The sequence below is a fragment of the Manduca sexta genome, chromosome 26 (assembly GCF_014839805.1).
Source record: "Manduca sexta isolate Smith_Timp_Sample1 chromosome 26, JHU_Msex_v1.0, whole genome shotgun sequence".
NCBI classification, from domain to species: domain Eukaryota; kingdom Metazoa; phylum Arthropoda; class Insecta; order Lepidoptera; family Sphingidae; genus Manduca; species Manduca sexta.
In genome coordinates, this window is record NC_051140.1 from 10,979,429 (window position 1) to 11,003,919 (window position 24,491).

At 36.1% G+C, this 24,491-nt stretch overlaps 1 protein-coding gene across 11 annotated transcripts in view; it reads left to right on the forward strand.

The window, feature by feature from the left end:
- Positions 1-24,491, forward strand: part of LOC115450613 (polypyrimidine tract-binding protein 1) — a 431,449-nt gene that overhangs the window by 336,613 nt on the left and 70,345 nt on the right. The gene's annotated exons all lie outside the window — the stretch shown is intronic.

Below are 24,491 nucleotides of genomic sequence, written 5' to 3' on the forward strand. Positions count from 1 at the left end.
TGTTTTATAATTCAATTACATTTATTTTCTCATAAACATCAATACCAGCATGAGGCTGCGGCATTTTTGGTTTAAATTGAATGTAATCCCTTTGGGGATCACCCCTACTCGGGGATGCGTTTGAAATCGATTGCGCCGTGTCAACAAAAATACGATAATCGTCTATCCATTTTTAATAGAATTGTTATTATACGTTAATCACTGTTTCTTAGACCAGTAAGTCTTATAGTTCCCGCGGCACTTCACCATTTACGTCAATTTAAATTCGATAAAAAACTTCTATAAAGAAATACGTAATCAGTGTATAAAAAGGCGTCTGTCGACGGCCCCTACCACTTGTCGAGTATTCTCTATAGCAATAACTATAGTGCACATACATGCTATGTCATCGTTCGTGTATTAATCACTGAATGGTTACGTAGCTGCCACCACCTGAGAGGTAACTGTTTCTTAACAATGTTACGGCTGGGAGCACTTTTGTCCTGTCGTAGTATGTCTTTTCGATTAGTCATTGTATGTGAGAATTACTTGCGAGTACTTTGCGAGCTGTGGAAGTAGTAAAAACTTAGTTTTACTTTTCCGATGTATTTGTGCGAAATTAGTGACGTAGTATTTACTGATCTACGATAAAGTGTATAATTTAATTATTTTGCTGCGTTTTCAATGTAATATCAAAAAGCAATATTAGTTTTGAAAATCAGCCATGTACATATTATTTCAAAGTTTCTATTAATTACAATAATTAATGTTATGTATTTTAAAATATTTCTTACCATTTCCGACATTACCTACGCTGAGCGTAAATCGAGACGTTTTAGAAGCTTAATATCAAGTTTCCTAATAGAATGTCTATACGAAGTGCAAACGACAATACACGGAATTCAGTTTTGAACTAACCGTTTTCGCTTTGTTTCCGTGGCCTCTACTCGACTACATCGAAACAAAATCTTTTTGTTTCCAATGCGGCAGATTTTCACGTGCATGCTACAACAGTTTTGTTTGACAAAAAGTCGTTGCAAACATAAATCAAATGGCAACGGAGGTCCGGAAATTGATACCAGTCCGAACGTGTCCTCTTCAAACATAAACTTGCTTAAAACGTCAGGAACAACCGTACAATGAATCAGGATGATATGCTATCAGCATAAAAGTCACTTTTATTTATACATTGTTTATTTGTAGAAACGATTGAATTGGAATAACGTTTTGATAAAATTTATTTATTGTGTTACTACGGTCGCGATCATTTAGTGGGAATATTTATATATATTTCAGGACTTGAGAGCGACCGCTTATCTTCCGATTCCTTGTGGATTGACGAAGGTAATTAGGTTTTGAATTCATGTAAACTTATAAACTATTTTAGTTACAAAACATAAACCATGAAAATTCACAATCCAAATCATTACCGATATAGAACCTACTTCATTATGTAAGTAATTTATTTAAAATGATTACTTTTTACATCCACACAAAACTACGTGAACCGTTATTTGCACGGCACCGCAAACACTAGTTTCGATTGACAATGGAAGCTAAAAAATTAAACGAATACTCGCAAACAGAACGTGTTAATCTAACGATTCGCTCTAATCACTACAACTGTTTGCCAGACCAATTTTAAATTTTAGTAAAACTACGGAGGGCATTAAACGTTAATGCACCAACAATATTCTCGGGACGGGCCATCGTAAAAACTTTGCCCACTAGCGGCCGTCGCTCGCAGCGTAAATACGGATGGCGCCATGCACTTTAACATTGTTTTAAAAAGTAAATTTCAATAACCCAAGAAGTTCCGCGATACTCTTGATGGCTTTTGTCGGCAGAAGTGACCAAATTTATGAGTTTGTTTTCTAAGAATCTGTTCATAGGATGCGATTTATTTTCCTTCACTACTTAAACCTTTCCTCTCAATTTCCAAGCGCGACTAAATCGTCAATATTTTTCGATGTTTTCGATACTCATGCATGAAAAGGTTAGTTGTAGATAAGGTATGTTTTAGTCATGACACTTTTTGCGTGCGGAATACACTTCAATGGTGTCCTTGTAATTCTTTATAAGCAGAGATGTTATATGCCTAATTTATGTAGTTTAATAATTCTCGTTAAAATCATAAATGTAAAAATGTCTGAAATTTCCTAACACACAAATCCTTGTTACACAGTAGAAGTCTAAACAAAGTTGCGCAAAGTTCATTAGCACACTTATAAAAGTTTGTTATTACAAAGATAAAGAATGAAAACCCGAAATTAACCATCGGCGAGATTCCCAATCAACGCCCTCATAATTGCAGAGTTAATATTTACATCGACTGAAAGTTTAAACACGCGAATTGCACACTTTTCCACCAATTAATGTTTTGAGTTAAAAGCGGCCAACAAAGGCGGCCTGTCATCGTTCCAATAAATTCGTAAATGGATACTCGACACATCGGCCTCTGTAGACAACAATTAAAAATATATCGTCTTCCGATTCCCTGATTCGATAAACATACCTGCAGTAACAAGAATTGAATCATAGCTCGGTGTTAGGGTCCAAATATAGGCCCTAGAACAAATGCGGTTTATAATATTTATATATTTTTATTCTTTTTATTCTCAAGTGGCTATAAGACGATTCTTAAAAGTATTGGCTGAACAAATCATAGTCTTGAACGAAATTTCTCGATTACCATTGTTTGATTGGTGTGCATTCATTGCAGCATGTCATATTGGTAATTTTTTACATTTATAAATTGAAAATATTTGCACAACTTTTATCCTCTCAGTTTGACTTTGGCTGTATGCGCAGTCCCCCATTTATTTGCATATGAATTTATCGTTCCGTGTGACATGTTTTTATTTTTCCATACCGAATGTTAAACTACCAATAGTCTGTCCATCAATCGAATTGTTAAACATTATACGAGCCAACATGGTTTGATACAATCGTTTGTTCGTTTAGAATTTATAAAAATGGCTGAGAACCGTTTTCGATGATAATTTCGCTATGTATACATACGTGAGAATAGCGGTCTAGTATATTTTAGTGATAAAATCTCCTACGACATACTATGCATAGAGAAAATGTTCATTTCAAATTTAGCGTAAGTATATAGTTTGCGAGTGGCGCTCTTCCGCTATTTTAAGTTTTACCGAACATAAAAGATTGATACACTGTACCAACACGTATAAGTATCTCTCTATCAAATCCATGATTTATGTACCTGGCGTGCTAAATTTTAAACATGTTTTCCAGGCATCCAGTGTAAATTTCCTACGTTTTATAAATAAGAATGTTTGCATCGATACTCCATCGTTTGTTTATTTAACTTTCAACTCTGACTGCCGTGCACCGGGATTAGATTTTATTTTAATCATGTTTCTTATAAACCTTCGGTGTTACTGAGTCTGTATACTCAGTGTAATTAAAACATTTCCTATTTCGCAAAGGATACTTACAGTTCAAATGCAGTTTATTATTCTAAAAATACCCTACTGATATTTCATGAAATGATTATTATTAGCAATACATAAATGTGACTGCCTCTGTGGCGTAGTTGTAATTGTACACGGTACAAGTACGATTAGCGCGCTGAGATCCTGGGTTCGAATCCCGGGTCGAGCCGAAATAATTGTGACTGGGTTTTTCCGTCTTAAAAATTACTCAGTCGCAGCTCGGAGCCAGGAAGTTAGCGGTGTGATACCCCCATGCCCCGGAAAGCACTTAAAGCCGTGGTCCTGTGCCTGATCTCTCTCCGGTCATGTCGGATTGCCGTCTCACCGTACTATGAGAGTAAAAGAACAGAGAGTGCACCTGTGTATTGCGCACACACTTGGGCACTATAATATATCCTGCGTACCTGGCTGATCTCTGTTGAGATTGGCCGCCCTGGCCGAATCTCGGCTAAGAAAGATTCACATAAATGTGTTTTTAGAGGTTTTAATATTTAATTTCGCCTTATAAATACCTAACTGTATTTAAATTTGATAATAACTTTTAATTTTAAACTAACTTAAATTCTTTAAAATGTAATAAAAGTATGATATGTAAAATTAATAAATAAATCATATTTAACTGCAATTTAGAACTGTTAAGGGTATAACCTAAGCATATTTTCGATAAAAGTAAATGTCACCGTACCCCTTCAGATTCCAATTTTCAAAGAATGTAATCCCAAAATAAAAGAACCGAAGCCACAGTATATGATCTTAATAATAGCTGGAGATTTATACCAATTCGGCCGCTACACTTGTTTACACGAATTTCGAAAGCGCGGAAGGAAGGTTGCATATTTTAAACGTAGCGCTCCCGGCCCGATATGTTTATCTTGGTCTCATCTCGACATATTTATTGGGAAGCCACGATCGGGATCTATCCTTATTGATTTCAACGGGAAACCTAATCGTTTTTCTCTTTCGGTTTATTATTATTGTGATTGCATTAAGACTGTTTTTGTGATAAGTTTATAAAGTAATTTTTAGGTACGTTTAATGTGATTATTGAGTCACTTTCATTAGAGTTTCTTATTTTTGCGCGAATGTTAGACATTAAAATTAAATTGTTTTATCACGGTTTTAATGTTTTAGTTTTCTCCCGACGTTTCGAAGACTTTGCAGCTTTCGTGGTTCCCCCGTGACTATTCGTTTTTAGATGACTAGTTACAAAGAATATAAAACACTTCCCAACAATTAGCTATACAACGTAACATAGTATGAGCTACAAAGAAGTCGTTCTGCGTGAAATTAAACTATGTACGTAAATGTATGTCTGTTTTGGAACGAGGTATGTTCTCCTGTTGACTTTTCATCAGCATGGTAATCGTGCAAAAATATTAGGCGGATCACCGGCACGCGCACCTGTCTAGAATTAAATAAAAATAACCCGATGAATGAGCACCAAAACGTACGTAACCTGTAAGTAATTTATGTACGTTTGTGAAACGGAACGTTTTGTGTGTCAACACGTGCACGTGTGTAACCAACTAAGAAAATAGCTGTAATTTATACGCCGGGAAAATTGTTTTTTTTTTTTCTTTTTATTTATCGAACATTTTGGATCTGCTATGATTTTTTAAATTATTACATTAATTGCAATTTACATTACCCCTGATTGCTTTCGGTTTTATCTTGGAAACCAACGTTTATACAAATGAAGCCCTAAATAAAACCTGCTAATATAACTGCATTATACTACCGTAAAACTTTTATGTAAGAAGCTAATATCTGAAGAATACATCAATCTACCGCAAGTATTTTTTGTAACTAAATTGTTTTTTATAAATCTGATAAAATGATACGTGCCTCGCATCTGTCTTTTGTCGTAAAGACAAAATAATATTGCTTTATGTACAGAATACTAAAAATGATAAGCGGGAAACTCATTACTGACAAGGATTGGTGCTTTAAAGGACATCGATGTCATATAAAGAAAAAAGTTAACAAATACTTTGAGTGACAAAGTCCTCTGCATGATTCCTATCACATTATGTTGTACGTAATATGTAATGCGAAAGGTAGCTTATGTATAGACAAAAAAGGAAATTAAAAAAACTGCTTTCGGGACACTACTTTTACTTTTTCGTTATGAATTGACGTTGTCTATAATATGATAAATTAGTTCTATATTTTACATGGTAAGGATTTTGATTTTGGTAGTCCAGCAATACAATACACATGACTAAAAGGATTGCATTAGTTCCTATTCACACTAAACGCACATCACAGCTCAATTGGCTAACAATATTACATATATATTTTGGATACTCTATCGTTTCTAATGATTATAATATATTTTTAGAGGAATGGATACGTCCCTCAATGGAAGGGGAAGATCTCGAGTCAGGTAGATGTTGCGCCTGACCGGCCGTAGCCCTATCGACGGTTGTCATTTGGAGCGTGTATATTGCTGCGCCCCGCGCAAATTCTGCTACCGCAACTTAGGATTGATTATTGCCTTTCCGATGATACTATTGGACGTTATTTACTTATCTATACTTATAATAAATCTGTAGAGAGGTCAATTCTGTACATGAAATATATTTCCAAAATAACTATCAGGGGGTGATTAGGGATCGATACTGATGCCAAAAATGCAATTAGTAAATTTTTTGTCTGTCTGTCTGTCTGTCTGTCTGTCTGTCTGTATAACCGTTATAGAAACAAAAACTACTCGACGGATTTTAACGAAACTTGGTACAATTATTTGTCATACTCCTGTGCTGGTTATAGTATACTTTTCATCACGCTACAATTAATAGGAGCAGAGCAGTGAAGGGAAATGTTGGGAAAACGGGAGAAGTTACTCAATTTTTAAGCTTCCGTCGCGTGTGCAACCTTAATGGTTAAAGCTACATAGAAATCATGTATGACGGAAATGTTCTCCTTAAAATTATGTAAAAAATATCCCACGACAGCATATGTCTATCTTTTATGGTTGACTCACAATGACACGTGTAACTCCCGATAGCTTAGCAGTTCGAAGCTTTCTCATTATATTTGTTTACTAATCTTAGGAACTATCGGTCCAAACTGAAAAATTCTTTTTGCGTTGGATAGCCCTTTATCTGTGGATTGCTATAGGCTATATATCATCACGCTATACCCAATAGGAGTGGAGCAGCAATGGCTAATCTCTGGAACTACTGGTCCAAACTGAAAAATTATTTTTGCGTTGGATAGCCCTTTGTTCGTGGAGTGCTCTAAGTTATATATCATCTCGCTATGACCAATAGGAGCGGAGCAGTAATGGCTAATCTTAGGAACTACCAGTTTGAACTGAAAAATTCGTTTTGTGTTGGATAGCCCTTTATTTGTGGGGTGCTATAGGCTGTATATCATCACGCTATGACCAATAGGAGCGGAGCAGTAATGAAACATGTTACAAATACGGGGACAATTTATTAGTTTTGAGAGCTTCCGTTGCGTGCGCTGCGTAAACGGTTAAAGTTATGCAACAATGATGTATGTCGGGATTATTCCTCTTAAAAAGTTCTAAAAAAATATATTATAAAACAAAGTCCCCCGCTGCATCCGTTTACCTGAACGTCTTAAACTCAAAAACTACCCAACGTATTAAGATAAAATTTGGTATTGAGACAGTTTGAAACCCTGGGAAGAACATAGGCTCCCGGGAAACTACTACTTTTATAATGGAAAACTTTAGCCTGAAAAACTTTATAACGCGGGCGGAGCCGCGAGCAAAAGCTAGTTGTCAATATAACTTTGAAAGATTAACGGTCAAGTTTTCTAATTGTCTACTTCGTCTTGCAGTCTCAGTGATAATAACCAGATGGCGCTGTATGGTAATTGTGCTTCCACATGTTAAACAGCCGCTGTGCCGTAGGATTTCAGTAGCAATACTTTACAACGTCGTTAGTTGTTGAAAGTGTCATTGTATTGGAGAAATGAATGACGTGTAAGATAGTGGGCCATTTCGCGATACATGTAAGAACTAACGGCACATAATCATTTTTATGTGATCGTAAACTTTCGTGGTTTGGATGAACATTTCTGTAATAGTATGTCTTTTGATTTTCTTGGTAATCTATATATAAGATCCGTGCACTAAAATAAATATACATTCATAGTCATTAAATACCAGTAATTGTGTATGCTTTACCGACGTAAACAAGGAACCCCTCAATACCTTAAGTATTTTTATATTAATATAAATAGATATTGTTATGCATCAGTATGAACTTTCCAAACCCAATATATTATACATTATTGTATTTTAAACTATAAAGAAACAAACACACATCACGCCTTTACCTCCGTAGGCGTAGCCAGGAGTGCTAGTATGGAAACTACTTTTCGCTATGTGTGTTGTATTCCATGATGAAATAGCAGGCGGCGAACCTATATCGGGCACTAATTCCCGACTCAAGGCTGGTACTGAGTAGAAAAACGCGATATCATTTAGTCCGATCCGGGATTCCAACCCCACTATAAATAAAAAGATATAAATAATACTATGTATATCTATCTTGTGGACGTATAATTAATAATATTAGTCCGTGTTTAACTAACAGTGTTTTGTTTCTTTGAGTCTAAAATTATATGAAAAGAGAAACTAATAAATCTACGAATAATTAAAATGCTGATTATTAAGATTTTGTTGCTAAGTGCAACTTTGTTTACCAATCAGATATGTCATACCTGCACATCGCTAATGAATTCTCATATCGAGGGCATATTAAGCGTTCGTACCGTGTCATCTCTCGTGGTAGCAATAACGTAGAAAACTATAGTAAAAACCGAGCAGTAGTAACTGTGTTACCGCTCGGGCGGCACGTCTGTAACGATTTATTACTATAGCAATGGAGTTTTCGTAGTCCAGTGCGGCCGCTAGGGTGTTACAACACAAATAAATTTCGGCAGGACCGTTCTCTTAGGGATGGGAATTGAAATATGTCCGATATTTTATTAGATAGTCCATTGAGCACATTACATTCTAATACACTTTATTTTACTGACTTACACGAACTAAAATGTTTACGAGTAATGTATTTTCTTTTTTGTACATAAGAAACTTAAACATCTACAGCGAAACCTTTTTACTGGATTTATTAGATTCCAACGTATTTTTGCTACGTTTTTATATTGCTCAGGGGATAAAAACGGCTTAATAAATCACTTTAAAGTTCATTGTACGAATATGACTAATGTACCGTAACATTACGTTGTGAAACGAAACACAACACAACGCTTTTAATAATGTAGGTATATAATAGTCAATGGTAACACGGGTGACCCGGGGCGACCGCAACGGCCGCTGTCAACATCAGCTGTTCGCGCCCTCTGTTATTATAGTTATGTGGATTTAAATTAATTAAACCGGTTACACTGCTGTAAGAACGTGAAAGAACGCATTTTAAGCATAGTTTGCACGATTATGAATCTCAGCTTTCATTTGGTAAAAGCAACGGTTGACCTATATTTTTTGGAGCATCATCCGTTATGAGCATTACCAGTATTTGTATATGACCCACCATGCACTTGAATATTTTTGCATTCGAAATCCGGTCAATTAAAACTTCGAAAATCATAGAAAACCGTGTCAAGTATTTGAGGGTGTTTTAGTTTGTACAAGATGGAATGCAATCTGGTAGGTAAATAACATTCGTACAAACATTTTGTTATCTATATTGTACTGAAATATTTAGTACTTTTTGGATTCAGTTTTTATGTTGTTCCTTGTGTTATAGAATGTCGAATGTTCTAATATGACCGTATCACTACTACCCAAAAAATATCTGCTTATATCCAAGCGGGAGCCAAATATTGCTTTTTTCCACCTTTTCAACGTGTACACGTGGCGCCTACTCATTGTAGGTCTACAAACCTCTTTCCTTCACAAAAGACTCCCTTATTATGCTCCTGTGTAGGATATGAGGAAATTGGCTGTATGGCCTCATATAAAAAAGTCAGGTAATTTTCGCGGAATTTGATTTCCGCAATTTACTTAAATGTTAAACTTATGAATCGCTATTAAATTTGTCCAGTAATCTAGTACATGCATAGTTCAGTCGAGGTTTCTCGCTGAACTAGGGGTGGCAAGTGGTCTATTTAAAGTCGCTTGTTTGAATTTATTTGCGATTTAATAGATGTGATTTATTGATTTAATTCAATAATTGTTCAATTAGCGTTAATATTCACAAAAGTGTTAAGTCTATTTTAAGACTACTGTCATTTCATAATGGAATGTACTACGAAAACTTAAATGTGTTAATATCGGTGAAATTCAGAAAATGATCGTGTTTGTTTTATGCGCACCCATGAACATGACACCTGGCGAAATAAAGCCTTTCATGTGGGCAGGTTGTGCGGCGCGGGGTGTTTATTGTCAGAAGAGGGTCGCAGACATATTTCGTGAGAGGCAGCGGGCGAGCGGCGAGCAGCGCTCACTACACATGCCGCGGCACCTAATAAACTACGGTGCTGGGATTCCGGGCCGCGCCAGTGCGCCGACGGCGGGCCGCGCCGGATCAGATCGGTGTTACTACTCGCCTTCGGATATAAATTCGGTACCTTCATCTGGAACGCTTCAACGACCGCCGCCGCCGCACGCCAGTTATGAAAATTCCAACACTGGAATTCTGACTCACACTAGAGATTTTTGCTGAGCTTTGCGGTTGTCGCCGGGCGGATTTTTTAAAGAACCGACTCTGTTACGTTTATTTCAGCCTGAGTTTTATGGAGGCGGGAATGTGCTCCGCTTTGGTTTATTTGCGGGCCGCTTTTCTCATGAAATTGCGCTGTTTCATTGCTTACGAGCCATTTTGAGGTTCTCGTTAGAGCTACATTTTTTATCGTGATGTATTTCCCTTTGCAAATTGACTATCGCTGCGGCGGACCCCTTTTATTGTCTTAGCCGATATACATGTCGACATCTATCTCGGACTTACTTTTATAAATAATATTTGACGGATCGCATCACTTACGAAATGCTATAAAAAGTATGATATGTGAATGAAAATTTGAGAGATTTTTTATAAGAAATCGAACACATTTCCAAAATCCATCAACCATTAACAATTACAAAAGAAAGGTAAGGAATGAAATGTTTTATTCATTCCGTTAACGAGAGAATTACCTAAAGGGGGCGGCGGCGGAGGATCCAATTGCAAGGACCGTAAGCACCTCTGTCTTTGGGGAGTGTGCCCGATGAGCTCTCTAGGCACAAGTGTTTAGGTACAGCTGTTATATTGTTTTTGGAACTGACCGTGTTCACAGTTGTATTACATATCTTCTTCTTCAGTCTTTATTTTATTGCTATAGGATCCAATATTAAAACGACTCTAATATATCTGTTCTTTAAACAACAAACAATCCGACGGCGATATTAGCGGGTTTTTGTACTTTGGTAATTAAATTCTTAAGCAATTACATGCCAACGATGACTGTTGCTACGACCTTTAATTTGGAATATTGTTTAATGGAACGTAAAGAATAATCCACTCTGTACAGGTCAGATACCGTCTTGACAATTACCTTCTACTTACAAAGTGCAGCATGTTATTATGTTGAGACCTTATTAAATGTTATGAAACTAAACTAAGAAGTTAATATGAGTAGTAAAGCTGCCGGAGCCTTATTATTAGTAGGGCTTAGGCTGTCTTAGAATAGTTGAAGTTTTACATCTATAGTCATTTTAATATTAACTTAACCATATGCAACTGGCTGTGAGATTGATTTTATTGCAAATTTGCAGGCGGTTTCATGTGTGCAGAAATAAAAATATCACAGCGAACCGCCAAAGCTAATCTGCCTAGTGTGTACGTGTACTTATGATGCGTAGCATTCGTGGTGCGGTTGAAAAAATCAATCACGGGGTTGGCCGATACGCGGTAATATGCGGCAAGTGTATTCGGGCACTGTTAGGCAGTTCCGTTTTGATAAACAAATATTTGTAAAGGAAATGTGACTACTGCAATGTTACAATATAAAACCATAATTAATTGTGACAATATTAGTGGTTGAGCCGTAAAGCCAAAGCATTAACTTTTACATTAACTGCTGATTGAAAATCGTTTTCCTTTGATAAAAGTTATACATGCGGGATGCATGTTTTGTTGTGTACTATTATTTAAAATTTTACCCTAATAATAATTACTTATAATGTGGCAAAAAATCTATGCAATCTTTGTATTCATTTATAGACATTATGCTAAACGGCACATCATAAAAACTTAATGAAATAATTTCTGTAGTAGGTATGTTTGAAAAAGTGTGTTGCGTCAATCTCAAATTTGGGATGCGTAATGGAAAATGGAATTAGAAGGTACAAAAACATGTACAATTTTGATTATTTTTTAGATACGTGTTATTACAATATTAAATAATAAATTGAATTAGATTTAATAGCAGACATCAAAAAGCTGTACGAAGTTAAAATCAAGACTGCTTTATAAAATGTAATTTGTCCCCTTTCGCGTAGACTAATTACGTTAACTTCTTTCGGGTTCAGTACAAATTTCGAATGGGCTGTAAAGAGTGCGAATTTGCATCGAGAATATTTTTCGTCAACAATTAGGGCTGTTGGCTCTTTGTCTGTGCCCGACTGGGGTAGGTTTTAACGACGTTTTAAAAGATTTCAACTCGAGACTGGGGCTTATCTCGAACGCGCTGGTCGCTTGTTGCAAAAAACCCTTTATTAACTTTATGAGGCCTTTAACGAATAACAGAAATAAATATGAAGGTTTCACTTTACAGCGCGGTGGTTTTACGACCCCGGAAACTTTTTACAATCGTGTCGTTACCACCGCTCGAGCATCCCACCTTATATTTTATTGTGAAACATACTTTCATTATATACATTTTACAATACCAACATAAATTGTCTGTTTGCAAATATTGCCACTGCTATATCTATTTAGCACAATAAAGTGATCATAGCAGTTTTTATGTGGTGTTAATTTCATGCAACATGACACTTACGTATCATTAAAGCGGTAAAATAATTATGAGTATTCAATGAATCGGGAATTAATGAGCGAATAATTTCAGAACATATTACACAGCACTTTTATGCAAATGTGTTTGTTTATAATTAAAGCATACTTTGACAAGCCATCGGTGGGTGGATTAATTCCATGGTTCTTGATAAATTACACTGGGAAATTTCGATTCGATGTGTCCGAATATTCCGAATATTGCTATGCCGAAGATGTGAAGCCGAGTTCAACTTTAAACACCAGAAATGCTACAGCCATTTCAATAAAGGATCTCTGCTGCTATGATGTTGGCATTTAATTCGTGCACGTCGTAGAGACAGCACAGCCTCTGTACAGAGTTTATTTTGAGATTCAAAGCCTTTGGATGTGAGCTTTCAGTATCAATGTTTGATGGGTGGACCGGAGCTCTTTATACCCGGCGTTTCAGAGCTGCAACTAATCGAAGTAGGTATTTGCGAATATAGCTGTCAAACGTGTATGTGCGGATTTCTGTAATACAAAGGTAGCGGAGACTTGCTACTATTTCATAGCCACGTACAAGATGATTAATACAAGTTCACATGATAATATTAAAAAAAAAAATATGGGAAGCGTAAAAAAGGTTATTTTTCCTTTTTTTCATGCTATAGGTTTCATTTTTGACTTATCTTTAACAAGTTAAATTTTAAAGCAACTTAATAAAAGGTCGCTAACAGAAACGAGTTTTTTTAACAATTCCCACAAATTAATAATTTTGGGATAGGTCATTATTTTATTAAGAGTGCGATATATAGTCGCACTATAGAAACGCAGATGTTGTAATGATATGTGAAATGCATAATTTTACTCTCTGTGTTATATCAACAGATTGTAAACAACTTGTTAGGTATAGAATCTCGGACTCAGTAATTTTTATTTTACATAATCGGTCTGAAGTTTTTTAATAATATGCCTACGTAATGAATACCTCAAAAGATCGTAATAAAAATACATTTTTTTTTATTTGTTGGAATTCTTGACTACAACAGGATTAAGACCTAAAATTTGCAATAAGAGTCTACATAATATATTATCCTCAGACTAAAGACGGAAAGTGACCAAAATAAAATAAAACAGCCACCATTTAAAGTAGATCCCCGCAATACGATTCCTACTTTGATATGTATACCGCTATTATCATCAGATAAATGACTGTGCATTTGACAAACGAGGTTTCACAGATATATAGAGTAAACGAGCGAAATGATCCACCCCAATGCACTACATAATTTAGAAATTTCTCAAGGGAATCCACGAAAATATACGGGATTTACTTTGCCTTATTCTTGTTTCGGAGTGTTTGGCGAAGAAAGTCGAATAATGTATCGCGGCTTTATGAGGTTGTTGAATTAATATCTATTGCTTGTAATGTTATTGATGAGTATTGGAGATTTGAATTGATACTATACAAGAATGTTTTATATAAAGCTATACGTAAAAATGGTTGTAAATCTAAGCGCAGCTAATAATTGGGGCTGACCTAACGTTAGATCGTAGCAAAATATTTTCTTTCTATCATGGCCCCCCAAAGCTACTATATTTATTTTTACTTTCTATTTTATTTATTTAGGACTATCAATCGAGTTTACACTATAAAATACACAAAGTCTACATATCATGATAGATACATGCAATCAAACAGTATCTAATATCGTTTAATGTTAATTAAAATCCGCTTGTACAATGTTGCGTGTGCACATACTTACCTGCAGCGATTCTAGTTTTGTACGTCTGCATTTCAAGTCCTAACCACAACACAAGATTGCCTCGTTTGTGTATCGTACTTAGATCGTTGTCAAACTTTACAGACGTTTAATACTTTGCTGTTATAATACTTACAAGAATAACACAAAAAATAAAAATCTAACACTTTTTTTTATGGACATACACATAATATTATTTAACATGACTTTCAAAGCTTTTAGTTATACAATAAATATCTCTCTATATTAGGATTAAATATATTCTTTTCAACATGTCTTAAAGATGTAGATACAGCAAGTTCCTTGTCCTCCGTTCCACAGAGATCTAAGTCGAGTTATTCTTACATATCACAACATAAGGCAATACAGCATGCAGCAGATGCTTGTTTTTCTTAAATCTTTCTGTGAACAAATCTATTATGGGAACCTTGTTAACATTTGAAATCATTTCTCTGCTCCGGGAATAATGAATTCTGTGTTTTCATTTGAAACTCCGGTGACTTCTGTTTAATGGAATGATAATACAAATGCTAGCCTCTTTGTAGTGAGGGGCCGAGAATATTGTTGTTTTTCCTCAGGCGGGTCACTTTAGTTCCAAGGGTAATTTCATTATTTTTCTAAAAATTGCTTTTACAAACGAAACTGGACTGTACAAGTCTTAATGTTGATTTATGCCGTTTGAAATTTACTTTTGAATTTTTCTAAAGTAATTTCTGAATGTTATTTTCCCTGACTTAGGGTTGAGATTGAGTTTACTTTGCCTGTATAGATCAAAAACGGATGTTATTAATTTAGGGTATGTATGTTTATACTTTTAATTTTAAGTTATATTATATATGTATATTTCTGTTACGTATCTATACGTACCTTTATTACTTAACGCAAGAAGCTGATTTACACTTTACAACAAATGGTTTTACGGAAACAAATTTAATTATAGCCACGGATTAACCACAATGGTTGCCGCGCCGCAGTGAATAGAAAACTTTCAACTTTATCCAAGAAACTTCTCTCTTGTGCTTCGAGTTAAGAATAAACACAAAAAACCAGGCCTGCTTATGTTCTGATAAATATTCTAATAATACAAATATTTTGTGTACGTATACGATACGTAAAAGTGTATCTTCATTTTATTTTAAATTACTTTCCCTTCGCCGGATTAAGTTTATAAATTTATAAACAATTCTAGCAACACAAAACAATTCAATTGAAATAATTTAAACAAGCGGCACGAGCAAAACTAACGCAATTTGTCATAAACTATCTAATCAATTTTAACGATTCAAATCCACGTTTCCTCAAAGGTTAGAATTTGTGGGCCAAAGTGTCTGTATTGTGCTAAATAAATGGTTATTAATGACGCTATTTTGTTCGGAAGCGGTCCTAGTTTCCAACAAAATCATGCTCAACATTTTGAACTAAAATTCATACACATTTTTGGTGAACAACGTCCTTGTAAATATTGAATATTAGTGGGCTTTATTAAGTAATGGGTGGAATGATATCATAATAATTAATTAAGGCAAAAACTTACGTGCATTCATTATTTTCTGTGGTATGAATATGGAATGCGTATAATTAATTCAATATACGAACAAAGCTCTTAAATAAAATTCTTCATATTTTCCGTGGGCACATAATCTGCTTTCAGCATTAAACTTGTAAAGTGCTTTGCTCCATATGTCCTCGGTAAAAGGGTGGGTTGCTTTCTATTCATATACTACGATACTCTTTTACGATTCAAGCAAAAACACGGCAAACGTTGGCGAAAGATAAACCCCGGGGCGTTGCGAACGCTGTTGAATTTTACGATTCCGCTAAGCCGCCTTAAAGTCGAGCCCTTCCTGAATATTTTGATTTATTTATAGGCGTGAAAGCGTAAAAGGGTGGTCCAAAAACAATATACCGCACCGCTCAGCTGGCGTTACTCGGAACACTTAACATAATATGAACTAGGTATACCTATAAAGTTTATACATTGTTTTATAGTTCCTTCTCTAACTAGAGATGCTATTTCGTTCCTAATGAAGCTCATACGAAATTTTGCAGAAGCTGAAACAAATTTGTGGTAGCAGAGTTTTGTACTAAATTCATTAATATGTAATATAAGCATGTGAAGACGGAGGTCGCATTAAGCACTTGCCACTCGCGCTTCTAACACTTCATTGTGATGCTAATTTAGGGCAGCTCTATGAATATGGGGGCGTCGCTCTCAACGCGCACACTTTTTGCCTCACCGCGTTAAATTAATTTGAATAATACCGCCGATAGGCAACGAGCTCCGGCCAAATGTCTTTAATATGAGTTTCCAACGTGAAAACTCCAACGTCGGAGTGGCGCAAATATTTTTTCATTCCGGCTTAAGAATTGTCTAAGTGCGTGTTTATATTTAATAATAATAAAAATGTAAAACGGATCATCTTTCAATCATACTTTTTTCATTTGTCATTTTTCCCTTTGTAGCGTAATATAATTGAAATATTCACAACGTATCAGAAAAGTTTTTGTCGCACATATTTGAAGTACAGGTAAGCGTTTGTTTGTAAAAAAATGATAATAAAATAAATTTTAATTAGCCGCTAATCACGTCCCTGAGCAGAGTATCGAAGTAGGCGCTCGCCGGTGGGTAAACTGTAGAGGCACTAAGATAAAATTGGTTTAAGCAATTCCTCGGTCAAAGAATAAGTTGAAACGCGTCGACGCGAGACGTAGCAGTGTCGGTGCCTAATTCAGATGTGAAATGCACTCGAAACGTACGTGCTCCTCATAGAAATTACTGAAGGCAATTTTTAGGTAAGCCTTTCCCGCTGCAACACTCACGGTTATTCAGTCGCGTTTCCTGTATGCTGGAGCACTTAAAGGAAGTAAAGCCACTCTTAAACAAATGAAAGCGCTTTCTTTCGTCTTTTTACCTAACGGCAATCCGCTTTACTAAAAGGCGGCGAAAATTCACTGTTGTGAACACAGAACATCTGAGCGTCCGCGTATCGAAAGGGCGGGATATTATGACCATTACTGGCTGTTACCATTCACAGAAGTCATGGCTCTTATGTCTTTCGTAGTAAGGGAAAAGAAAGAAATAAAGAAATGTAAACTTCGCAATGTTCAATAATGGTCACTAATTATTTAATTGAAAGTGTATTCATTGAGGATAAAAATAACACCAAACAGTGAGCGCAAATGGTAATTAGGAACGAAGTCAGATGTAAGTTGATCAGAACATTCGAATTATTCCGAATTGTTCACAGTTTGTAAAATAATGTTTGGAAAATCGGCGAGCTTTTTCACTTTCATTAATTTTATTTGTTTAATTTAACTCGTTTAATTTACGCTGTAAATTACTGCTGTGATCGGACGACGTCGTCGAGTTGTTTGTGTACATGCGATAAATGTCCTAAATGTGAACGTTTTTAAGGCTGATTTTTCTGCGTGTGATTTAATGTAACAAATATCATCGCGCCGAGCCTTTTTGTGTAGACGGGCTTTTTAGCCTACTCACAATACGCCCTTAATGCTATAATGTAGACAACGGTGATTTGATAAATGAGTCGAGTTTAGACGTGAAAAGACCAATGTTTTGAATCAAAAAATGTTCTCCTAAATATAGTGTCCTATAGAAAAGTCATCTTTCATAATAAAGAAGAGAAAATTCGTTAATAAATTTATTTATGCGCACAGTTAAGCAGGTAAATGGGATAATTTTTAGGGTTGTAGAAATTTTGTGATAATAGTCACGCAACTAAAAAAGGAATTTTATTACTCTCTTCTTAACATTTTTTTTAACATTAAATTAAAAAATAAAAAAACACTTTTCCGTCTCAAACGCAGAATACAATATCCACATCGAATCAGTACAAACTAAACTCAAAGCTCCACCCGAACCTGCCGTCATATGCTTATAAACCGTGTAACAGACAAGAAAGCAGTTGTGAGTCGATCTTAACCCGTAACGCCGCGGGGGTCGCGCGGATCTGTCCTAATAACCGGGTACAATAGTAGCCCTGGGCAAACAGTGCTCGCTTATTGCTACTCGGCACTCCGCAATAACAGCGGTAAAAACAATAGCGTGGCCTCGTGGCCGTGCTCCTTGTGATTGCGTCGCGGCCGTATTGTTCTATTACAGTGCAGGTTGCGCCAACTTTCAACTTCAAGCTTATTATAATAATTCCAGCGAAAGGGTTACGGCCAATTATATTTAAACCGAGATTTTTTTATTTATATTGTGCAGGTGCTGTAGAATATATGTATTTGATATATTGTGCGTCGGGAGTTATACAATAATAGCTTTTATTTAAAGAAAAAATAAAGAAATGTGACATGTAGAGAAGATAAGACATTATAATCATACAGTCCTAATTTATGTTTATATATAAATGACAAAGTTATGACGAGTAATCATTTTCATGAAATCTGCATAAAATTCTGGACACAACGCGTAGTAAGTAAAAAATACTATATAGATCATACGTCGAATTGACTGAACTATTATTGAAGAAACTATTATTTATTAATTGACGATCAGACAGTAAAAGCTTTTTATGAATTGACTAATGGACGCTGGAAAGTGGAAAAGTAGAAATTTAAATCAATGTAACTTCTGACTCAAAATTACCTTTTTTAACGATAATTTAATGACACTGAATTTTTTTATTAAATATGTGTTCAGTAACGGCAGCAGATAAGGCAATTTTTCTTACATATACATATATCATAGTATTTTTACATACAGTCCATTAAAATTAGTTTTAACTTTTTAGTCCATGTATGTATAATTAATCTCTACTATAAAATACAGAATCTTATTAGGTATAAATATATATATATATTTTATTTATAAATAAAAAAAGTCTTTATTTTCTTTGAAAAATGAATCTAAATTCTCTACATTTCCCAAAATTGTGTTTTGTTTTATAAACATTCGATTTCGTAGTGCCTATATTTGCTTTGGTCGCACTCCCGGTAAATATTTGAACCCGAGACCTCAGTGTTGTCGTTTCGCCCACGATATATGTAACAATATAACCCAACAGAAGCAGTCTAAAATTAACGACTTCAATGTCAGTTTCAAGAAATAAAAAAAATATACTTCAACTAATAAGATCGAAAATCCACATATCAAACATATTTTACCGCACAAACGATAATAACACACGTGACGCACCTAGCCGTGAGCCGTGATGTATCATTTAATAGTACGTTGTCAGAATGATTTTTGCCACCAAATAAATATTTGTCACGGGATGACGGGTCGCCCAAGGATTATCTCGAAATCAATTCGTAACGCTGTATCATTTGTCGCATTTGCTATCGGCCACGTTTAATTCACTGTTCCACTTTTAACTCCAATATACGACAGATCATTACCGGAGAATATTTTATGCAGTGACATTTGTATAAAATACTTTTTCATCCAACTATAATGAATTGATGTTATTGATGCGACAGCAATTCAATTGTGAGCATCTTCAGGTATATCATTTGTGGTGATTATTTTAAACGTGCGGTACGACAAATTGAAATCAAGTTACATATACGAAAACATTATTATAGAACCGACACGGCTTAATCCTAATAACCGTAATAAACATCAGCGGTAACGAGCAATAGGCAGCGATTCGTGTTGATGTTACACTGTTTTTATACACGACCGCTACATGGGAAAGCTTTCTAATTGCCGGAACAATGCCGAGCCGGTTATTTGCCGGCGGCATTGTTTTTGTCCGCGCCGGTTCATTTTACCCCACCTTCCCCCGGGCAGGAGATTAATGGAATTTGAATACGCATAGCCTTTGTGTTCAGCTTTACGCGTAATTTAAGCGTGTACCGGCCCCGTGAGTCGGCGTTTTGTCGCCAATCTTACGGTTACTCGCAAGTTAAGGTTACACCTCCTCTCTTGCCTACAAGTGCTACGTAAAATCACGCGTGTCCCTCGCCAAGCTGACGTCGGTTCAGTTTGTTTTCTGCTGACTCACTGACGGTGCCCGCGAAATTGTTATTTTATTCGTGTCACATGTCCATTTTCTTAATAACGTACATAGTGTAACGTCCCACCATTCTGTATCGATATTCCATTATAAGTGTTATTAGAAGTTTACATTTAAATACTATACTTAGTGGGGCTTAATGCATTTTTGATAGCACCCCCGTGTCACTGAGTGGTTCAGGAATTGTGATTATTTCGTTTATTTCGGACGGTCCCCTCGGTTTCTTCGTTCAATAAGCGTTGTGTGCTCAAAGCACTATCAATCATTCCGCTGGGCCTAGGCACGTCGAGAAATAAAATGTATTTGTTTTATGGGGGTGCTTTCATATTGATTTTGGGAAAATTACAGTCCACGGTGCGGGATACGTGTCAATGTTTGTTGTTTGAGATTTCATTTCCAAATCGGAAACATTGTATGACTATTGATCTGTGCTGACATAAGCCAGCAAATAGACAAATATATAGAACATTTCATATAAATCAGATTATGGCAATACTGTTGTTGGAAATGCTGCAAATCCATTAACATAATTGAGCGACTTGTATCCGGGACACTTCTCGGTCCGCTTCGTGGACGTCTTTGACGGCACATCGGCGTAATGAGAGCCCGAAGCCAGCGCGTCATCCGCCCTAATGCATATTTACAATAAGAACCATAGAATTGAGATGCCACATTTCGACAACAGCCGATGTTCCTTACGGCCGATTAAATCAGTCGTTCCGAATGGATTTCAACATTTTCCGCGTTATGCTTCCAAATACATTATATTCATATGTTTTATCTCTGGCATGATCGATAGCGCAGAATTAACGTAGTCAAATATTGCAAAATAAACGAAAATGATTTATTTCAGTGTTGTTAAAATTTTACACATGGCGAATATTTGACGACCACTCATTCACCCAATCACTAAATGAACGTAATTACAGTGTTTACCTCAGTGTATGGAACCGATCAGTACTACATTCACAAGCAAACCGCACAAAAACAAAATACAAACACAAATAAAGCTTGTATATCACACTGCTTTATGGAAATCGAAATTTCCCTTTGATTGGCCGCCTATATAGCCACAAATTAATTATTAGCGTTTTGGGATTTTATTAACTTATTGCAATTATATTTAAACGGTACGATTATAGGGTCAGGCCGGCGGTGACACCGTAGGTCGCGGCATCGCCTAATGTCATTCAGAGGGCTCGTACACGCCGCCACAGAATTTGATCAAACTGTGTAATAGAAGACAAATAAATCTCGACATTAAAATTAACGGCCACCTCGCCGCGGCTTGTTTCCGACCTCAGCTAGATTTATAATTACCTTAACATCGCCGCAACGATGTTACCTTTGAATAGTTGTTGGTGGAATTGTGATTTAGTCACGGGATAATGCGATACAATTTGAATAATAAAATCGCAGGTTTCAGTTTAATGAGTGCGGGTCGGCGGTATAACGAGCACAGGAAAGGCGTCGACGTTACTTGCGCAGTAACAAGTCGTGTTAACTGTCTTACTATGATACTATTTCAAAAAAACTTTCGTTAAAGTTTTACTGAGTTTATTTTTCTGCAGTCATATTAGGTAGTCAAATTATAATCTTAGAAGAAAAAAATATATAAACCTTTTTTTAGTTTGATTTATAGAAACACAGATAGACGTTAAATTTGCTACATCCTTCATTGTGTTTCGGTGGTTAACATTTATTTTATTATCCTAAATGCCTAGAATTATTATGTTTATTTTTTTCCCAAATGAACATATCTCCATACCTATATCCATACCTACATTATCAATAACATAAACTTGTAATGTATTAAAGAGATAGTTTTGTCAATCCAATCCACTCAACCGTAAAAATTTCGCGAATCCCAGAAACTATCAGCGGAATTCTTAAAGTGGGATACATTTAAAACAGATAGGATATAGGTGAGGGTCCCCGCAAGCAGCCGCATTGACAAACGGCCCGGTCCACTTCATTAATTGCGGCCCAGTCGGCCGCGCGACCGCCTCTAAATAATTCACATACGACTGCCCTCACACGCCGCAATCTACGTCGAAAATTACGAGCACCCACCCCTGATGACTTTATTCGACCTAATTAATTTGGATTTTTATAATATCCCAAAGCATCGCGATAGCTCGCTTTCCTTTATCGAAATTACAGACATTGATTAATTCGCCCTTTTAATTTTTTAACGGCATCGTAATTTTTGCGGCACCGTTTTATTGGTGACCCTTTTTGCGAAATGGTTTCTTTGGCAATTTTAATTTATAATTTCATGCCTTTTGTTACATAATTTATGTAGGAATATATAATATTGTTTTAAATATGAATTATTAGTATTCTTATTAAACTATCTATATAATATTAAACAAAAAAAAAACATAATACGGTAATGTAATCAGTGTAATTTATAATACTGGTTAACTTAAGGTTATAGCTTAAGGTCCATTTTTCATACATTTTGTTTCACCTGTAATCTGGGTAACTAAACAAGTATTGACAAGTAAAGAATTTAAATTCACGTCTAGTTAGTGATTAGTTCTCGCAGTTGAAAGAAAAACGTAAAAATAATTAATATGCATGGATATTTCGGCCTTTAAAATTTAATACGACGAAATGTATGAAAAATGGACCTTAAGCTATAACCTTAATCACTGAGCGTGTTTACCGATAAAACAACTGTCATTGGTGGAGCCACTAAATATATTTTTGATATTCGATACCCACGTTGCGGTTTATCCTGGTGATACAATTATGTTTAAGGCAATCCATTAATCTCGCCTTCGCTAGACTATGGCAAAATGCGAAACTTATTAATATTTAAACAAAACAGCACGTTCTTCTGTATTAAATGTACCCAGCACCTATTCTCACGTTGCAGTCTAACAATAAGACTATAATATAAAGGAAAAATGAATTCGTAATATCTTAATCTGAGGCGTCGATTGTCGATTACGCAATAACAAGAGGTTAGATGAGCAAAAAGCAGCTGCGGACCGCTTGTAGCGCTCGTAACTAGAGCTGTTACGCAATTCGGCAACGGCCTAATTGATTCCTCGCCCTTTCGACCAGACGGGGCATCGCATTATCGAGAACAGGTGCCTCCGCTCACGGGTTATTTGGCTCGTCGCGACAGACTCCGGCGATATCGTCCCGCCTCCGAATCGAGATCTTCGGCGCTCGTTTCACCTTTAATTGTATATCGGAAATTCTTTTCGTGACGTGACTCGATTAGTATAAAAGTGAGAATGCTGAGCGTCATGCCATACGGAAATAGCTTAATTTTCACGGTGTTCCAAGCTGCACACCTCGGGGCGTCTATCGTGGAGCATTTTCGACTTCCTCCGCCTGTTAAGAGTGTGTGTAAATCTAGCGGATGTTCGGAAAGGTGAAATATGGTGAATGGCTAGCCAATTTGTATGCGCACCGAACTTCAGTCGAGTAATTTATCTGAGAGTATTTTTGGGCAAATGAAGGAGTGTGAAGGTTCGCACACACCTCCACACCGCCGAACGACTCGGTTTATTCAATTATATTAAAAGCTTAATTAGGAATATTAGCAAAGTGTCCTCGTTTGCTTCCTTACTCTTTGGCAGTTGGTTTCTGCGAATTTTCTCGAGTTGTTCGAAGAGTCTGCGCCGCCGACAGAAGTTCTGAGATGGTTAGATGAAATGCGGCTCGCAATTAGAGTAATGGACGGTAACCTTTCCGGGCAAAATTAACGCCATTCGTCTATAGCGAATGTAAGGGAACACTCGGCACAATTAAGTTGTGGAGTGGAGTGAAATTGCAACAAGTGCAACGGTGCCTCGCCTGGTCCACGCTCCATTTAACACACTCAGTTTGCGGCCTGCTCCTAAACCTCCACCAACTCACCTTCACACAAACACTTGCCACTATTACATCTTATTGTAAAATCATTCCTTTCAAATGTAAGGAAACATTTTTACACCTCGCATAACTACACATGCAGCCGTAATATATACAGTTGGAAGTTAATTGTTTTATTTAAGAAAAGTAAAATGTTTTCTCTCTACACTGTAATTTCTTTGTAAGTTTAAATTTTAATAAGTTGAAGCCATCCGCAGCTGCATAGTATTGTGCCTCGTCTAAATAACTAAGTCGAATACATATTTCTAGTTTATGGCATCCGGTGGCACAACTGGTCATAAATATGTGGCCCTCGTCTTTATTTATAGTATTTTACAACCAGGTGTGGAGCTATCAGAAATGCCGCCATTTCAGTATAGTTTTATTAATTGAAAACTCGTTCCGCATTCCATAGCTTCTCTATTATTTTGTAGCTTTTATTTTTTTTCCGAATATAAATATTTCTTTTAAAAGTCG